The 20880-nt window shown below is 43.1% G+C and overlaps 1 protein-coding gene and 1 pseudogene across 5 annotated transcripts in view; both read right to left on the minus strand.

Moving 5' to 3' along the window:
- LOC116820233 (protocadherin gamma-A4-like) overlaps nucleotides 1–20880 on the minus strand; it is a 393116-nt gene that overhangs the window by 304611 nt on the left and 67625 nt on the right. The window lies entirely within an intron of this gene.
- LOC116820225 (protocadherin gamma-B5-like) lies at nucleotides 11472–13963 on the minus strand (annotated as a pseudogene).

The following is a 20880-nucleotide window of genomic DNA, read 5'->3' on the forward strand; positions in this document are numbered from 1 at the left end:
AGCAGGGCTCCATGCAGGACATTGCTATGTTCCACACAGTGAACCTAACTTCGACTCTGGAAATACTGCAGGAGAAGGCATGAGGTGTTTGAGATGCTCACAGCAAGCGTGCACAACTGAGCAGGCTCCAAGCTTCTGTGGTTATGGTATACACATGGTGGTTTTAAGGTTTGAAAACCACTGAGTTTTTTGCCATTGATATGAGAGAGGGAGCACAGTGCATCATGGATGTTGATGCAATGTCCCCATTCTCCCCTGTGCCAATGTTTTGATCCCATGAGAGATTGAACAAACATCTCAAAACACATTGTGGCAAGTTGCACTTTGGGATAGCTTCCCACAAAGCACTGCTTTATGCATATTGATACAGGCACTGTTAGTGAGGACACACTCCATCAAGACAATAGGCATGGTGTGGCCACCCACAATCAATTTAATTAATTTGGAGGCTCGATAAAGTTGACTTAATTTTGTAATGTAGATAAGCCCATGTCTGGTATATTCAACTGCTGAATCTCCCACATGATTAGAAATATCACAGCCAAAACACTGAAGCATTTGCTCCTTAATGATCCATTTTCTCTTGTAATGAGGATTTATTGTAGTGAATGTGTGTGCTTGTTCTTCTGCTCTGTTTCCTCTCCGATCTGCACTCTGAGTAGAATATGTGACTTTAGCATTCTCTTCCTAGTTGGGATCATTTGCTTTTAAAGTGTCAATGGAAGCCTCCTTGGGATTGTTCTCTGTGATACAGGAAGTATAGGAAGATTGGTTGAGGACCTGCAGATTGTATTTATTGTCCAACATAGCTAGTGGGAGGAAGGTGGTTGCAGAGTAGAGTTCCTCGGTCAAAGCCTGTGAAATTTACATTGTAATCTGACTCGAGACCCACTCGCTGTCCAGGGCTATGTCAGTCACCAAACTATAGTAATTGTCAAATGATTTCTTTAGTATAAATAGAAGTCTGTCTGTGATGGAGCACCAAACCTCCCCATTCTGTCTGTAATCTTGCCCATGCACATATAAAAGGGCGATCACAGTCCCCTAGAGGAGATTTTTCGGCTACTAAAAAGATGAAAGTCATTAGTGTAATATCCAGTGTGTTATCATTCACATCCAATCCTACTATCATTACCTTGGCCCTTGCCTATAGTTCTCCCTTGTCCTGAGTCTGGACCTCCATTTCATGTAACTGAGATTCTTAATACTCTAGATTCTGATGAACTGTTATTTTGCCCATTCTATAATCCATCTGAAACATTCTGGAACTCTTTTCTGTGATTTTTCTGAACAAGTTTGTTATATCTATGTTTGTGCCTTCATCCAGGTCAGTGGCATTTGCTGTAAGTAGCAGAGCATCAATAGGCACATTTTCCTAGCACTCATTTTATAGATACACTGATTGAACTCTGAACATAAGAACATAAGAATGGCCATGCTGGGACAGACCAAAGGTCCATCTAGTTAGCCCAGTATCCTGTCTTCCAACAGTGGCCAATGCCAGGTGCCCCAGAGGGAATGAACAGAATGGGTAATCATCATGTGATCCACTCCCTGCCACCCATTCCCAGCTTCTGGAAAACAGAGGCTAGGGACACTATCCATGCCTATCCTGGCTAATAGCTGTTGATGAACCTGTTGCAGGGGGCAACAGTTAGGGTTCGTTTGCCCGGTGTGTGTATCCCCAATAATCACACCGGAGTGGAGAAGCAAATCTCTTTATTTGAAATCAAATAAGGTGCAGGAGATACAAGTCTCAAATCATGCACAAATCACTATCCTTTATCATATCTTTTATACCCTAGTTGTTTACAGAAATTTTCACAGGTGCTACAATTCATTATCTACAATTCATTAACTACCAGATCCTTTAATTAACTATATTCTCTACCCAGACTACTGACCCCCCCTTGATCGATTACATCTTGTACCATAAACAAAAGAACAAAAGAAAATAATAAATGATCACATGTACTCATGCTAGCTTCAACGGAACATATTGATTAGCCCGAGGGGCAATCCAAGGGCAATAGTTGAGAATGTAAACTTTTGACTCCACGCCATATTGCCAGTTACTTGGAGCTTTTCCCCCCCCCCCAAAAATCCCCCCTTTGAGAATACTCATAAGCCTTTTGCTGAGTTTTCTCATACTCATTGCTTAGAATAAGGTTGAAGGGTAAACCACCCAATGTTGGCAGCAAGACCGCCCTAGGGGGGTACATTTCTGTTGGCTGATGAAGGGCAGAGACAATTTTTACAGACCCTAAGGTGTAACCACTCCCTACACAAAAGTGGGAGGAATTAGAGCCTGTAACAGCTAAAAGGGCCCACCAGTTATTTTCCGGGGAGCGAAAGGGTGAAGGGGTCAGCTGTCCAGAAACAGTAAGTACCCATACAAAGATTAAAAACATGGCTAAATTATATAGAGTTATTTGCATTTAAATAATAACTTGAGTCCCAAATCCTTCGATGTTCCGGTTCCGGCAGGCTGAACAGTCCACTGCTCGGGGTCAGGATTCTGCTCATGTCTCCGTTCTCCCTCTGCCCATGCTTTAGCTAAAACCTGGTCCCGCTCCACCTCAGGGAGGAGACCTGGCAGTCATCACAGTCAGGTTTATGACTAACCAGACAGCCTTCAAAAACTGAGATAAATCGGGAGAGGTTGGTTGAGAATTCCCCTGCCTGGGCTTTAAAAGCCACCAGATCCACAGGATTAAAAGGTTCAGTAATCAAAGGGTACAAACCTGTGGAGGGCTCAACTGGCGGGGCTGAGGGGACTTTGTCACCATACGGTGGGGGTGCTGTGGCCAAATGTGACCCTGCTATTACAGTAGATAATGAGTTTTGAACATTTTCACAACTTTTTCCTAAGCCTGTTGGAACCATATTACATTGCTTCAAAATATCTGTTCTGTTCCATAACGACAGAAATATCTGACCATACATATGCTCATTCCATTTATTAGTTTGCTGACAAAATAAGAGAAGTTGGAGGATCGTATTATAATTAACTGAACCCTCCGGTGGCCACCTTTTCCTGGTCCTTGAGCTGGTACTGAGGCCAGTCTATTGTACAATATTTTTTTAGTTTACCTTTAGTTAGTGGATCCATTCCAAAGATTTTCCACCAATTAACCAGAATGCATTCTAAAGGCGTGCACGCTACCTTATCCTTTGACTGTCCTGTCCCATTCCTTACCAGGAGATCCTGGGCGTCCCCAGGTCCTAACAGGTGACAGATTAAACCCTTTAAATTAAATCCTACCTCGTCCGCAAGACCAGTTCCTCGCCATCGCTCGGGACCAAAGCTTCTCCACCTTCTGGGGCATTGCACCGTTGTGCCTCCTGGGGTTGATCGAACCAGACTTCGCCGAGGCCCCTGATGAAATCACCGGTGCGCTCTGGGTGTCAGTGACTATCTCAATCCATCGGCCACCGGAGAGGGTCCGGGCAAGGCTAATTTTCAGCCTTGGACCTCCTGCCTGGCTCGCCAAAGCTGTTGCAGTGGGCAACAGTTAGGGTTCGTTTGCCTGGTGTGCGTATCCCCAATAATCACACCGGAGTGGAGAAGCAAGTCTCTTTATTTGAAATCAAATAAGGTGCAGGAGATACAAGTCTCAAATCATGCACGAATCACTATCCTTTATCATGTCTTTTATACCCTAGTTGTTTACAGAAATTTTCACAGGTGCTACAATTCATCATCTACAATTCATTAACTACCGGATCCTTTAATTAACTGTATCCTCTACCCAGACTACTGACCCCCCTTGGTCGATTACATCTTGTACCATAAACAAAAGAACAAAAGAAAATAATAAATGATCACATGTACTCATGCTAGCTTCAATGGAACATATGGATTAGCCCGAGGGGCAATCCGAGGGCACTAGTAAGCCTGAGAATGTAAACTTTTGACCCCACGCCATATTGCCAGTTACTTGGAGCTTTTTTCCCCCCCCAACAAACCTATCTTCCGTGAATTTATCTAGTTCTTTTTTGAACTCTGTTATAGTCTTGGCCTTCACAACAATCTCTGGCAAAGAGTTCCACAGACTGACTGTACATTGGAAAAATGTACAGTGAAAAATACTCCATTTTGTTTGTTTTAAACCTGCTGCCTTTTAATTTCATTTGGTTACCTCTAGTTCTTATGTTATGCAAAGAATTAAATAACACTTCCTTATTTACTTTCTCTACGCCAGTCATAATTTTATAGACCTCAATCATATTCCCCCTTAATTGTCTCTTTTACAAGCTGAAAAGTCCCAGTCTTATTAATCTCTCCTCACACAGAAGCCATTCCATACCCCTAATCATTTCTGCTGCCCCTTTCTGAACCTTTTCCAATTCCAATATATATTTTTTAAGATAGGGTGAGCACATCTGGACCCAGTATTCATGGTATGGGTGTACCATGGATTTATATAGCAGCAATATTATATTTTCTGTCTTATAACCTAGCTCTTTCTTAATGATTCCCAAAATTCTGTTTGCTTTTTTGACCACCACTGCAGATTGAACGGATATTTTCAGAGAACTAGCCACAACAGGGCTGGCTCCAGGCACCAGCGGACCAAGCGTGTGCTTGAGTCAGCACCTTGGGGCAGGGCGATGCTGGGTTTCTGTTTTTTGGGTTTTTTTTGGTTCATCGAGGCAGCGCTGGAGCGTTTTTTTTGTTTGTTTTTGTTTCCGCCGCCGGCGCTATGAGGGCAGGGGCTTGGTGCGGCGCTGGGAGGGCAGGGTCTGGCGCAGGGCCCTCAAAGTGGGGTGGGGGCTTGGGGCTTACAGAGGGGGCGGGGCCTTGGCACGGGGCTCTAACGGGGTCGGGGTTTCGGGCAGCGTGGCGCTCGGGGGTCGGGGCTTCGGGCAGCGGTGGTGCTCAGGGGCGGGGTTTCGGGCAGCGTGGTGCTCGGAGGAGGCCGGGGCTGCTGCGGCGCTTAGAGGGGGCGTGGGACTTTGGGGCAGCCCGGCGCTCGGAGGGGGCGGGCTTTCGGCCAGAGTGGCGCTCGGGGGCGGGGTTTTGGTGGCGCAGCACTCGCGGGGGCGGGGTACCGCAGGGCTGCGCTCTCCTTTTTTGCTTGGGGCGGCAAAAAAATTAGAGCCGGCCCTGTAAATAACATGTCCAGCTACTTCTATTTCTACGGGAATTCTGTCTCATTCTGGGGCTGATTCAACACCCGTTTAGTCAATGGAGACATTCATATGGGTGAAACTAGTATTCATTCATTCACCTCATACATAAGTTGACTAATGTTCGGTGAACATATAAAGGGTATGAAACTTATCTTTAAACAACTTATTAAGCAAAAAAGAAGGTTAAATATTCTGTATATACAATAATTTAATTAATTCCTTAAAACTAGAACTGGCAGCAATGCCTATTTGGGAGTGCTTAACTTTTGCCATTATAAAACTCTCTTTTCAGTTGCTAAACTTTGTCAAATGTTATTCTTTGGACTAAAATTTGCCATGCTGCCTCAGGCTGAATGTTTTTCAACCTTCAGCTAAAACAGTTCATCCATTTCTGAGAATGGAATTAGGGGAAAACATCGTTTTTCTCAGATTGAAAAAATTCGTAGAACCATTTAATTGAGAAGCTCTCCTGACCCGATGCTTTTGATCAGGGAAAATTTACTGGGTGGGCACCGTAGTATTAGGATTGTGCCTTTTGCAGTCCCTGTGCAGATCTGCAAGCATTTAGCTGAGTTATAAACTTATGAAAAATTAGAGTTCGCACATTCTCAGTAGAGGTTTAGAAGCAGGCCGCTCTATTCTCTAAAGATTCTCTCTGAATAGAGAACGATCTATCACCACAGAGATTCTACATGCACGTGTCACCACCACTGCGTGACTATGATAGAGTGCTAGGTATGAAACCCTGAGTCATCACTCTGTTCACAGCAGCTCCAATCAGGCATAGCAGATTGGAGTTGAGGAGGCAGACCTGTGCTTCATTTATGGTTGGGACAAGGCAGAAAGGCTAATAAAGCCATTAGCCAGATCCCATGAATAGGCACAGGACGGAAATGAAAAGGGGGAAAGCAGGCAGTGAGAGGGAGAGAGAGAGTGCTCTCCTCTAGCTTGGAAAGGTGCTATGTATGTGGTGAAGATGGTGGGACTCATATATAAATAAACTGCACAAGGTGTTGGACCAGCACAAGGGTCTCTGCTGTGCAGATGGACATAGAAGTGGAACTGAGAGAAAGGAGACTGTCTCTGTTGTGATCTTATGGCCCCTCTTACAAGCACAAACACAGACTGAAGAAGGGGTAGCCTCACTTGAATACACAGGGATTGTGGGAGACTGAGATGACAGCAGGGCTTTGAGAATGACGGGGAGAAGTACAGGCTGGAGGCGAAAAGCTCAGAAAGGGTTTGCTTGGGGAAGAACAGGGAGGAAGGGTCTGTAATCACTACAGCACACTTTTCTTCAGAAGTTGGAACCAAACACAGAATTTCTGAGTTTCAGCAGTCCTCTGCTGTCTAGCATATAGCTGTGAAACCCACTGGGGAAATGTTTGTCTCTTCCCTCTTTAGTGGTTGGTCCACAGAGAGGATAACATTGTGGCTTTGAAGGTTGCAACCTTGCTGATGACCCATGTGGCAGGTTAATATGGTTCCACACAACAGAATTTCTGATTTTTCCCCAAAATTATTTTTTTAAAAAAACCTAGGAATATACATTGAGAAATGGAAACATCAAAAGCTGAACCCTACATTAAAGGAATATTAAAGTTGTGAAATCAAGCACTCAGAAGACCTCCCCCACTGCAACTTGAGACCATTGCTCCTTGTTCTGTCATCTGCCACCACTGAGAGCAGCCTAGCTCCATCCTCTTTGGAACCCTCCTTCAGGTAGTTGAAGGCTGCTATCAAATCCCCCCTTACTTTTCTCTTCTGCAGACTAGATAAGACCAGTTCCCTCAGGCTCTCCTCATAACTCATGTGCCCCAGACTCCTAATAATTTTTGTTGTCCTCTGCTGGACTCTCTCCAATTTGTCCACATCCTTTCTGTACTGGGCGGGGGGAGGGCAGCAAAACTGGATGCTACACTCCAGATGTGGCCTCATCAGTGCCAATAGAGGGGAATAATCATTTCCCTCAATCTGCTGGCAATGTTCCTACTAATGCAGCCCAATATGCTGTTAGCCTTTTTGGAAACAAGGGCACACTTTTGGCTCATATCTAGCTTCTCATCCACTGTACTGCCCAGGTTTTTTCTGCAGAACTGCCGCTTAGCCAGTCAGTCCCTAGCCTGTAGCAGTGCATGGAAGTCTTCCATCCTAAGTGCAGGACTTTGCACTTGCCCTTGTTGAACCTCATCAGATTTCTTTTGGCCCAATCCTCCAATTTGTATAGGTCACTCTGGACCCTATCCCTACCCTCCAGCAAATCTACCTCTTCCCCCAGCTCAGTGTCATCTGTGAACTTGTTGAGGGTGCAATTCGTCCCATCATCCAGATCATTAATAAAGATATTGAACAAAACTGGCCCCAGGACCAACGCCTGGGGTAATCCCCTTGATACCGGCTACCAGCAGACACAGAGCCATTGATCACTACCTGTTGAGCCCAACGTCTAGCCAGATTTCTATCCACTTTCTAGTTCATTCATCTAATCCACACTTCTTTAACTTGCTGGCAAGAATACTCTGGACACTGTATCAAAAGCTCTGATAAAGTCTAGATATATCATATTCACCACTTTCCCCATAACCACAGAGCCAGTTATCTCATCATAGAAGGCAATCAGGTTAGTCAGGCATGACTTGCCCTTGGTGAATCTATGTTGACTGTTCTTGATCACCTTCCTCTCCTCCAAGTGCTTCAGAATGGATTCCTTGAGGATCTACTCCATGATTTTTCTGGAGACAGAGGTGAGGCCGACCAGTCTGTAGTTCCTCAGATTCTCCTTCTTTCCTTTTTTAAAGATGGTCATTATATTTGCCTTTTTCCAATCATCTGAGACCTCCCCCATTAGCCATGAGTTTTCAAAGATAATGGCCAATGGCTCTGCAATCACATGAGCCAACTCCCTCAGCACCCTTGGATGCATTCCATCTGGCCCCATGGACTTGTGCATGTCCAGTTTTTCTAAATAGTCCTTAACTTGTTCTTTCACAACTGTGGGCTACTCACCTCCTCCCCATACTGTGCTGCTCAGTGCAGCACTCTGGGAGCTGACCTCGTCTGTGAAGACAGAGGCAAAAAAAGCATTGAGTACTTCAGCTTTTTCCACATCATTTATCCCTAGGTTGCCTCCCCCATTCAGTAAGGGTCCCACATTTTCCCTGACCACCTTCTTGTTGCTAACATACCTGTAGAAGCCCTTCTTGTTACCCTTCACATCCCAGCTAGCTGCAACTCCAATTTTGCCTTCCTGATTACATCCCTACATGCTTGAGCAATATTTTTATACTCCTCCCTAGTCATCTGTCCAAGTTTCCGCTTCTTGTAAGCTTCCTTTTTTTGTTTAAGCTCACCAAAGATTTCATGGTTAAGCCAAGCTGGTCACCTGCCATATTTGCTATTCTATCTGCACATGGGGATGGTTTGTTCCTGTGCCCTCAATACGGCTTCTTTAAAATACAGCCAGCTCTCCTGGACTCCTTTCCCTCTCATATTAGCCTCCCAGGGATCCTGCCCATTAGTTCCCTGAGGAAGTCAAAGTCTGCTTTTCTGAAGTTCAGAGTCTGTATTCTGCTGCTTGCCTTTCTTCCTTTTGTCATGATCCTGATCTTAACCATCTCATGGTCACTGCTGCCCAGGTTGACACCAGCTTCTACTTCCCCTACCAATTCTCCCCTGTTTGTGAGCAGCAGATCAAGAGGAGCATGGCCTCTAGTTGGTTCCTCCAGAACTTGCACCAGGAAGTTGTCCCCAACACTCTACAAAAACTTTCTGGATTGTCTGTGCACTGCAATATTGTTCTCCTAGCAGATGTCAGGGTGATGGAAGTCTCCCATGAGAACCAGGGCCTGTGATCTGGAAAATTCTCTTAGTTGTCCAAAAAAAGCCTTGTCTAACTCACCCTCCTGGTCTGGTGATCTATTGCAGATGCCCACCACAACATCACCCTTGTTGTTCTCACCTCTAAATTTGACCCGAAGACTATTAACAGGCTTTTCTCCAGTTTCATACTGGAGCTCTGAGCAAACATACTGCTCTCTTACATACAATGCAACTCCTCCACCTTTTCTCCCCGGCCTCTCCTTTCTGAACAGTTTATATCCATCCATGACAGTGCTCCAGTTATATGAGTTACCCCACCAAGTCCCTGTTATTCCAATCACTTCATAGTTCCTTGACTGTGGCAGGAATTCCAATTCTTCCTGTGTGTTTACCAGACTTCTTGAGTTTGGGTACAGACACCTAAGATAACTAGCTGATTGCCCTACTTTCTCAGTATGAATCAGGAGGCCTCCCTGTTCCTGCATGATCCCACCAGATCATTGCCACCTTCACTGCACATTGTTCAACTTCTGCACTCAGTGAGTCCTTGATTAGTTCATTGCAGAACACTGACTAATTCACTGTTCAATTTACAGGTTCTGAGTGAGGCATGACCTCTTAATAAAAAGTAGCATATGACCATGAAATAAAATGCTGTACCATACTATATATTCACAACAGGGTTGCATTGGCAACCTTAACTTTGACATTTCCACACTATAAAACATGTCACTTGGCAACCTAATTTATTTTTAATATATTATTTTGTATGACAAAACAGATTTTTGAATTTTCTTTTTTATGAGAGAACAAAGAAATTAGAGCTATTTCTGAGGGAGAAGTTGAAAGAGCTGCCCAGAAAATACTGTGACATAATTGAGGTAATGGTCTTATAAATATTTTCTCTCATTTAATGTACTGTCCACATCACAAAAAGTGAAAAAAAATAGATTGAATAGAATGAGCCAGGGCTCCTCTGGAACCAAGTTTTACTCCATAATCATATTTACATATGATATGGAACGAGGAACACCTCATCCACAAACATGCCAGTTCCATATGTAACATCACTTGCCCTGGAATGAAGCACCTGCTACGATTAATGAACAACTTTATAGATAGTATTCCTCATGTAAAGACAGATAAAATGATATTCCATTCTAATCAAATGCTGCTAGGGAACAGTGAAAGTGAATATCAGGTTACGTGTGTACATGTGCAGAGCCACTGGAATACTGGTACATCATGAATAATCATCTGCTATTGTGCAATAAATACCACTGCAAATGTGTTAAGTAATAAACCTTTACACCAAAACATATATCCGCTAAACAACTTAAAGCCACAGTCCAGCACATTTCTATATTATAGCACCTCTTGCTGAGATACTAGGATACTAACAAATAAAGGACACAACAATAGTCTAAAGGCCAAAAGTACATTTTTAAAAGATCTATTTTTCTCTAAAAAGGATAAAACACTTTAGCTTACACTTAAAAAAGAACTTAAAAATTTTTGACACCGTCAGCTCAGGATTGAACAAAGACTGTGAATGGCTAGCCAACTACAAAAGCAGTTTCTCCTCCCTTGGTTTTCACACCTCAACTGCTAGAAGAGGGCCTCATCCTCCCTGATTGAATTAACCTCGTTATCTCTAGCCTGTTTCTTGCTCGCATATATATATACCTGCCCCTAGAAATTTCCACTACATGCATCCGATGAAGTGGTATTCACCCACAAAAGCTCATGCTCCAATATGTCTGTTTGTCCAATATGCCACAGGACTCTTTGCTGCTTTTACAGATCCAGACTAACACAGCTACCCCTCTGATACTTAAAAAAAAGTACTAATTAAAGAATAAATAGGAACATGTAAGTCCAAAAGGTGGTGGTTTCACACAGTAATAGAGCTCCTTAAAATGATCCCTTAGAATGAATGACCCCTTGGAATGTCTGATATTCATGGGTCTCCTCTTTAAAGATGGGCATAATTACAGTACAAGAGACTCTCTTCACGCTAACTGATATCCCTCTTCCACTGGCAATTCATACCGTCACGGAGGCTCACAATACAACGGCTCAAATGTTACCTTATAATATGGAACATAGATATAACAAGTAAGCTTAATGCAGACAAGAACTCACATGCAGTCAATACAGTCTAAACACTTTCTTTTAATTCTAATACCTACTTTATCAATATTAACCGACAAGTGAGCTACACAGATTCCAGCTCTGTATCTGTCAGGTCTCAGTTAAAACATGGAACCTTGGCATGAGCTGGAACTTGGCAGGCAAATATCACAATCATATCAAAATACACTTCTCAAAAATTCACAACCTCCAACTAAATGCTACGTCAACAAAAACATAAAACACAAAACGAAAAATACTTCTTGGGGATTAACACACAATCTTTTAGATACTAAACATTTTAATTAAGATAATCAATAATCAAGTTTCCTTTAAAAATACTGAGACATGGCAAATATTAAAAAGAACACTAACGGATCAGTTCATTCGCTCACCTTTGGTAGAGTTTCATATTGAGAGTTTGGGTCGTTACGGTTGCTGCTCAGATACAACATTCTAGAGTTATTTATGCAAAGAATATTCCCTGGTGTATCATTCTGAACATCGGTTTTCAAGAAATTAAGGCCATTATCACTGGTAGTTGTGGCTAAACAGAGATTATAGGAATAAGGTAAAGTCCCATCGCAGTAGTTCGGTGGATAACTGGGATGGTCTTTGGAATAAATGTCAGAATTCAAACATCGAAGAACAGTGGCTTTTCCTGACCTTCGCAATTTCATCACAATGGCCAGTGTCACTGTCAGGAGGAACAAAAATGAGATCAAGGCTAAAGCCAACACTAAGTAAAACTGTAAATCAGACTGAGATGCCGAGTCATCCGATTGGTCGCTCATTTCCGGAAGAGCCTCTTGGAAGTTTTCCGCAAACACCAGGTTGAGAGTCACTGTGGCTGACAGAGGCGGCTGCCCGTTATCCTTCACCAGGGTGACCAGCCTGTGCTTCACAGCATCTCTGTCCGCAAAGGCGCGGGCTGTCCGGATCTCCCCGGTGTGCAGCCCCATGCTGAACAGCGTCGGTTCCGTGACTGGAGCAGATGTAAGGAGAGCCAGGCATTGTGTCTGAGGTCAAGCATCCACCGCCCAACACCTTGCTTACCAGATAACGCTGCCTCGGCCGAGCGAGGGGACCATCTCGAACAAGGCGGAGGCCATCGGCTCACCACGGGAAGGGTACATGAATGCGAGGGGCGTTATCCATTCTTGATCCAGAATAAAACCCTGACGGTGACATTGCTGCTGAGAGGCGGGGACCCGCCGTCTTGGGCCTGTACTTGCACTTCAAACTCCCGGAATTGCTCGTAGTCGAAGGAGCGCTGCGCATAGATAGCTCCGGTCTGGGAGTTAATGGAGATGTAGGAAGAGAGAGGCACCTCCTGGAGGTTGCTGCTCAGGATGGAGTAAGTGACTCGGGCGTTCCGGTCCAGATCTCGGTCTGAGGCTTTTACACTGAAAATAGAGACCCCCGAGGGATTGTTCTCTGGCACATAGGCGGGGTAGGAAGGTTTCTCAAAGACCGGGGCGTTGTCATTGATATCCGAGATCTGCAACAGGATAGTTTTCTGGGTGGAGAGCGGGGGAGAGCCTTTGTCTGTGGCTGTGATTGTGATATTGTACTCCGGGGTCCGTTCTCTGTCCAGGGTGCTGTCTGTGACGAGTTTGTAGTAGTTATTAGAAGAGGATATTATTTTAAAAGGCAATTTTTCTTCTAAATGACAAATTACGTTTCCGTTTTCAGCAGAATCTTGATCAATGATATTGATCAAAGCTATCAGTGTCCCCGCCAAAGAGTCTTCAGGGGCTATACTGGACACAGATGTCAGCGTTATCTCTGGGGCATTGTCATTCTCGTCAAGAATTTCTATTTGAAGTTTACAGTGAGCAGTCAGACCTCCGCCGTCGGTCGCTTCCACATCCAATAAGAAGTTGTTTGCGATTTCATAATCCAGATTCCATTTAGTTATAACTTCTCCGTTATCAGGATCCATCTTGAATAGTTTGGAAATACTGTCGGGCATGTTGCTAAAAGAGTAGACAATCTTTGCATGTAAGCCTTCATCTTTATCAGTGGCTTTTACCTGAAGCACTAAGAAGCCCCGTGGTAGATTTTCACTCAGGCTGACTTTGTAGATCTCTTCAGTAAATACGGGAGGATTGTCATTGGCGTCAGTGACATTAATCCTTATCTGAACAGTCCCAGTTCTGACCGGGTCCCCCCCATCCACAGCCGTAAACGTCAAGTGATGGGAACTTTGCTTCTCCCGATCCAAATGCTTACCCAGAACTAATTCTGCGTATTTATTGCCATTTGTGCTCTCCTTCACTGACAAGACAAAGTACTGATTCTGGCTGAGCTGGTAATTCTGTACTGTGTTGATCCCAACATCGGGATCTTGAGCCATTTCTAATGGAAACCGAGCCCCGGGTAGCGCGGACTCACTTATTTTAAAATCAGCATTGCTTCTGGTGAAATACGGCGGATTATCGTTAATATCTTGGATTTCTACAATCACATGAAAAACGTTGAAAGGGTTTTCAATTACCGTTTCGAGATTTAGAACACAAAGGGGAGATTTTCCACATATTTCTTCTCGGTCTATTCTGTCATTTACATTTAGGTTTCCAGTTTCTGCACCAATGACGAAATACTGCCTTTTTGAACTAGAGACAATACGGAGGCTTCGGGATGACAGTCCTCTGGCATTCATCCCCAAATCCTTGGTAAGGTTCCCCACAAGGGAACCTGTGGCCATTTCCTCAGGAATCGCATAGCGAAGCTGCTCAGAGAGCGTCGGGCAGAACAACGAGAATAAGAAGTGAAAATACAGTACTTGCCATTCGTATCTCCGACCCCTGGTTCTGTCTCTTGTTTTTATCCATGTCCCTCTTAATGTCGCTGCATTGTTCTCCTCGTCCATTCCGAACGGACTGGGAGTTTTAGATTCCAGCTAAATTGAAGCCTTCTGCGATACGGTTGAATAAATAAAATTGCTTCTCTTCTCAATATTTCATTGGAAACGCCTGTCAGAGACTGATGTTTTCAGCGAGTCTGTGTGGATATGTCTCTGCTATGTCTCCTCTCGGCTCTGCACAGGCTGACTGCGATACTGCCGGAATCTGCAATGGAGCCCCAGCCGCTCCCTCATTGGCCAACAGCGACACTCTGCGTTTCAGCCGGAGATCTGCAGCTAGGCGGATCTCGATAATGCAACTATATGGCGCTGAATAGAGACTAACTGACCCCCAATTTATTTGAATAAATGTCGAAGGTAAAATAATGTAAAGAACTACTTAAAACAAAAAAATATCTTTGTCAAACCAACCGATACAACAGTGCTCGAAATGCAAGCAAATTTATACCGATAAACTTACTCATCGCATTTTCATTTGGGGTATAACTGGACAGTTTGATTCAACGTAGAAAAACGGAGCTTCTGAAAATAAATGCCCTCGCTTTCTGAATATTCCAACAAGTTCCCATTCGGGAATAAGACCCCATTTACCCATATTTCTTTGAGATCTTGTATATGCCTATTAAATATTTTCTCGGAGGTAAGATAAACTGTTTCTGGATATCGAAGAAAATAGACTCCAAACATTATAGCTAATAAAGATACATTAATAATAATCTTCATTACTATAACCAAACCCTTACTCAGAACTTAATTTCTGGCTTTAATATGGAACTATGACATTAATTTTAAATAACTTAAACTGTTGTCTAAGGCAAGCAGATCAGAGTCTATCTCAGAGAAAAGAGCAACTTTAAAAATAATTAAAATGAAATTATACATCGGAAGTCGCAGTCAATTAAAAACTAAGGCATAATCCACCGGAAACTAATTTTAGAAAGAAATATTTAAAATTCAGTTGGCATCCTTAGAATGCATGTCATGGTGTTCTCACAAGGAGACCTTTAGCCCCTCCCCCCGCCCCTTTCCAATAGATATAGATATAAATACAAAATTATCTTATTACTACTTGGAAGTAAGAGAACATATAGCGAAGATCAGGAGTGTTAAGTTATAACTTATTAACTGTTACTGGAAAATTCACCTAACTGTATCAGTAGATACTTCACTCCTTCATTTAAACACAAGGGGAGGAACCTCTTGTTCTCATTTGCTTATGAAAAGAAAGTTAGCAGAAACTCTCACCCAAGCGGTTTGATAACTAAAGATTACTAAGAATTTTACATGCATATACTTAACCCCAGATTTGTTAATACATTTGGCAGTTCGGAGATCATCTCGAAGGGATCATCAGACACTCAGGTTATTAGAGGAGGCCAAGAAAATGTCTTTCCTGCCATGTCTGTATGGCAAAGAAGTGAGGCATGTTTGTTTCCGACACAGACCTCACAATTATCCATCCCTTCCTCATCTTCTGCTTGGATTATGCCTGATGTCTAGATGAAGTTATTCCTAAAGGCAAACGTAAATTTCATCTAATATCTAATTTTATCTAATTAGTTAATTTAGCTTTAACTCTAATCTTTCTTTTTTATAAATAAATCCTTAGATTTTAGATACTAAAGGATTGGCAACAGCATGATTTTTGGGTAATATCTGAGTTGTATATTGACCTGGGTGTGTGGCTGGTCCTTTGGGATGAGAAGAACCCTTTGCTTGATGAAACTGGTTTTAAAGAACCACTCATAGACTCATAGACTTTAAGGTCAGAAGGGACCATTATGATCATCTAGTCTGACCTCCTGCACAACGCAGGCCACAGAATCTCACCACCCCCTCCTGTAACAACCCCCTAACCTATGCCCGAGTTATTGAAGTCTTCAAATCATGGTTTAAAGACTTCAAGATGCAGAGAATCCTCCAGCAAGTGACCCATACTCCATGCTGCAGAGGAAGACGAAAAACCTCTAGGGCCTCTGCCAATCTGCCCTGGAGGAAAATTCCTTCCTAACCCCAAATATGGTGACCAGTTAAACCCTAAGCATGTGGGCAAGACTCACCAGCCAGCACCCAGGAAAGAATTCTCTGTAGTAACTCAGATCCCCCCCATCTAACTTCCCATCACAGACCATTGGGCATATTTACCTGCTAATAATCAAAGATCACTTAACTGTCAAAATGAGGCTATCCCATCCCCTCCATAAACTTATCAAGCTTAGTCTTGAAGCCAGATATGTCTTTTGCCCCCACTACTCCCCTTGGAAGGCTGTTCCAGAACTTCAGTCCTCTAATGGTTAAAAACCTTCATCTAATTTCAAGTCTAAACTTCCTAATGTCCATTTTATATCCATTTGTTCTTGTGTCCACATTGGTACTAAGCTTAAATAATTCCTCTCCCTCCCTGATATTTATCCCTCCGATATATTTATAAAGAGCAATCATATCTCTCCTCAGTCTTCTTTTGGTTAGGCTAAACAAGCCAAGCTCTTTGAATCTTCTTTCATAAGACAGGTTTTCCATTCCTCAGGTCATCCCAGTAACTCTTCTCTGTACCTGTTCCAGTTTGAATGCATCCTTCTTAAACATGGGAGACCAGAACTGCACACAATATACCAGATGAGGTCTCACCAGTGCCTTGTATGCACCACAATTAACCGATTGAGGTCTACCATGCTTGTTACCGACTACTCCGTTGTTTTACCGGATACCTCACTGATGCGTCCCCGCATTGTTTTCTCTTACTGCCTTATACCATTTTGGAACTCTGTATCCATGTGCATCAACCAATACTCCTAGGTGCTTATCGCTCCTCTGTTATTCCACTGATGCTGTCCCATTTAACAAATTTTGGTTATTATTCCTAATTGCATGATTTGCATTTTCACTATTACTTTCCATATTACTCATTACTCCAGTTTAAAGTTCTCAGATTCTTATTGATATCCACGTCTTCTCTGGTAATTTAGCAACTCCCAGGCTGTGTCATCTGGAACTTATTAGCACTCCACTTTTGGTCCAGGTCAGTATAAAATTAAATAAGATTGATCCCCACGTCTCTGAGGCTCACTAGCTTACCTCGGTCACTTGCTTCACTTCTGTATCCTTGTGTCTGCCCTGTTAGGCAGTTCTTTAATTGACTTTTCAGTTTTAATGTCCCTCGTTTTCCATTTCGCTTATTCCGATCTGGGAACCATATTAATGTCTTACTGAATCAGCGGTCATTAGATCCCTGTGTTCCTTTGTCTAAAATCTATTCCTTTCAAGAGGAGTCGTTTGCTTGCACAATGTCCTTGTGTAAAACCTGTTTGTCCAATTACCATTGACTCAATTGGTCCTTATACTTCTTCTTCAATTTTTTTTCCACGACCTTACTACTACAGTGTCAAACTATGGCTGTAATCAGATCCGCCTTTTTTCTTCTTAATCGGACTTGTTGCATTCTCGATTGGTGCGTAGCACTGGTTTATGATTAATTATCATTCTTGCGGAATGGCTTGTGCATTTCAGTATGTGCCGTTCCTTTAATATTCTGGATGAGATTATTGCCCCCCCCAATTTGTACCATTAGCTGTTCGAGTTTGGCTTCTCTCTCAGTGCTGGCAATAATCTCCTCCTCTTCGCATTTGTTTCCTCTTATTCTAGTCCTCTTGCCTCTTTAAAGATGGGAAAAGTATTTTGTTTGGGATTGGGCCTGCTAGATTATCCGCTTAACTCATCTCTCTGTGTTTAGTGGTCGCCTTCTTCTTTCTTTGTTTTCTTCTTTTTTATTGGCTATGAACTTTTTTATTGGTTTTTTTCCTTTGCAAGTCAATTACTGGCTTTTGCTTTTCCTTTCCTACATGTTCTGACTCATAGGTAGTCTTTGTTATCCCTTCCATCTTCCACTCTTGTAGGCTTTTTGGTTTTTTGTATACCTCTCTGGAGGTGTGTCTACATGGTCTAACTCCTGCTATGCATTTTCCCACGGTTTTGAGTGGTTTGATTGTGGTCTCCCTTGATTTTGAAGTAATTCGGCTCCTCTGCCTTGATCATAATTTCTTCAGTTCCCGTCCACCCCACCAACTAATTTCCTTAATTCTTAAGTTAGCTTTTGAAATAAACTAGTCCCTGATCTTTTTGTTTTCCTTGTCATCTTGTTTTGAATGTTAACTCTGTCACTTGAACAAGGTTGTCCCTACACATTTCTACGAGGTCTTGACTACTCACAACCAATCTGAATGCCTTCCGGTCTTGTTGTTCTTCACTCTCATGAAGGATCATACTATCGCATCCAGGAATTCTGCAGCCCTTGTTTTACTGACTTGTCCTCAGTTTTGGAGTTAGTCTCCATGATCACACCATCCCATTAGTGTTTACTTATTCCAACAATTAAGATGGTCTTACATTCCAGAATGGATCTGCATTGTTGCGCATCCAGCACTATCTTGGGGAGGCTTTAGTAGTTCTTTTCCCTTGATTTTTTGCCCGACACTCTTCTTATCATTCTATCACTTGTTATGTTCTTTACGTCTATTGCTATTGTATCTGCTATCCCTCAATACCTGTACTCCAGTCATGACTACTATTCCACCATGTTTCTGTTATCCCTATAATATCCGGTTTCACTTCCTGCACCAGTAGCTCTAGTTCCTCCATTTTGTTACCTAGGCTCCTCGCATTAGTGTACAAACATCTTAATTTTTGCTGTTTGGCTTCAGTGACATTCTTTACCCGATTAGGCACAGACATTCTACCACCAATATCACCTATTAGACTGCTATCTACACTACCCTTCCTCATTATGTCCATTCTCATACCCAGGGCTGTATCCTTTCTTACTTCATTTTCTTCCCTCTCAATGTTAAATTCCAGTGTGGAGATTACCTGGACATCTCCCAACCATCTCCCCACAATTCCTAGTTTAAAGCTCTCTTAAACAGCTGTGCCAGCCTCCATCCTAGATGTCTGTTTCCCTCCTTACTCAGGTGAAGTCCATCCTGAGAGAACAGTCCTCTGTCCATGAATGCTTCTCAGTGGCCATATATGCCAAAGTCCTCCTTATAGCACCACTGCCTGAGCCATCTGTTGATCAACATAATCTTGTTGACCTTCTCTAGGAACAGGCAGAATCCCACTGAAGATCACCTGAACCTCAATTTCCTTAAGCGTCTTCCCCAGCCTGGCACAGTGTCCCTTGATAACGTTCATCTTTAAGTCTAGTGTTTTTGCTGGTGATACAAGGACTGGAATGCCTAAAGAAACTGCTTTTATGAGTTCTTGTTAGTCAGTGTGGTGAAATAGAAGTTTACTTTTGTTGCTGGTTTGGTATATCTCATGGGAGAATAACCAATAGTTTGGGGTGTGTCCTCCCTATTTCTCAGCAATTTGTCCTGAATTTGGTATTCTCAGTTGTGACCCACAAAGGCAAGATTACAGTGTTTAATCCAGATATTATTGTAAGAAGACATTTAATTTTTTTCAGATTATTCTGAGTTTGGGGAAATATTTTTGTATATTATTTGACTTGAGCTTTTTACAATTCACATTGGTATGAAAATAAATACTTCTCAAGCTGATGGTTGGACCCCAGATACTGCCATAAGTAAAATATGATAAAGTAGAAGTCAAATGAGTATATCTATAATAGTATATTGGTTTTCACCCACTGCATGTAAGCGCTCATTGAGGTTTTGAAAAGTAATACTGTACAGCAAAATTAAAGGCGTAGCCTTTACCTTAAAAATCAATTATCAGAAAATTATTTATAATTGCATAGTGTAGTAAGTAAAACTTCATTCATTTACAGGATACTATGATGAACTGTTGCTCTGCAGGAACTATTACATATAAAACACACCAAGAAATAAGCCTTTCCACATGAAAGAGAAAGTTGTGGTTTAAGAAACTCACCTGAAGGGAGACTTGATTGTCAATACTGATATTTGAAACTTCTTCGACTAAAAGAAGACCTGATTTCTCAGAAGGCTGCTGACCTGTGAGGGTATTTGAACAACTGCCATTGGGAAAGTCCAGCTGATTCTTTCTGGAGTCAATGGTGAGAGAAACCTCATGTGAGTAGGAGTGAAGAAAAGCTCTGACTCCATCGAGCCCCACAAACTGCGAGACTGGAACTCCACTGAAAGTCACACTCGAGGAGTCAAACAGCTGCGACTTTCTCCACCGGCGGAGCCTCAGCGCCACTAACACTATGAGAAAGGTAAAGAACAAGCAGGAAACGGAAGCCACAGAGATCACCAAATACAAGGTGAGGCTGGTCTGCGGGTCTGCAGGCGCTGAGAGGCTGCTTAAATCGGAGAGGATATCGGGGATGCTGTCAGCCACCACCACCGTGACAGTGGCCGTGGCAGAGAGAGGGGGCTGCCCGTTGTCCTTCACTAAAACCACCAGACTTTGCTTGAGCGCATCTTTGTCGAGAAAGGAGCGCGCCGTCCTGATCTCGCCGCTGTGGAGTCCCACAGAGAAGAGCCCCGGCTCTGTAGCCTTCAGCAGCTGGTAGGAGAGCCAGGCGTTCTGCCCGGAGTCTGCATCCACCGCCACCACCTTAGTGACCAGGTAACCCGGCTCGGAGGAGGGAGGGGCCAACTCCACTCCAGTGGAGCCATCGGTGGGAAAGGAGGGGTGTAAGATGTGCGGGCTGTTGTCATTCTGATCCAGTATAAAGATAGTGACGGAAACATTACTGCTGAGAGGTGGGGACCCCCCATCCTGAGCCTGCACTTGGAACCGAATCTCCCGGAACTGTTCGTAATCGAAGGAGCGCAGAGCGTAGAGAGCCCCAGTCTCGGAGTTAATGGAGATGTAGTAGGAGAACGGAGTTCCTTGAATTTGACCTTCAGTAACAGAATAAGTCACTCTGGCGTTCTCTTCCCAATCAGCATCGTTTGCCTTTAATGTGAAAATGGAAGCCCCTTTAGGATTATTCT

Source organism: Chelonoidis abingdonii, chromosome 7, assembly GCF_003597395.2.
Source record: "Chelonoidis abingdonii isolate Lonesome George chromosome 7, CheloAbing_2.0, whole genome shotgun sequence".
Taxonomy (NCBI): Eukaryota; Metazoa; Chordata; order Testudines; family Testudinidae; genus Chelonoidis; species Chelonoidis abingdonii.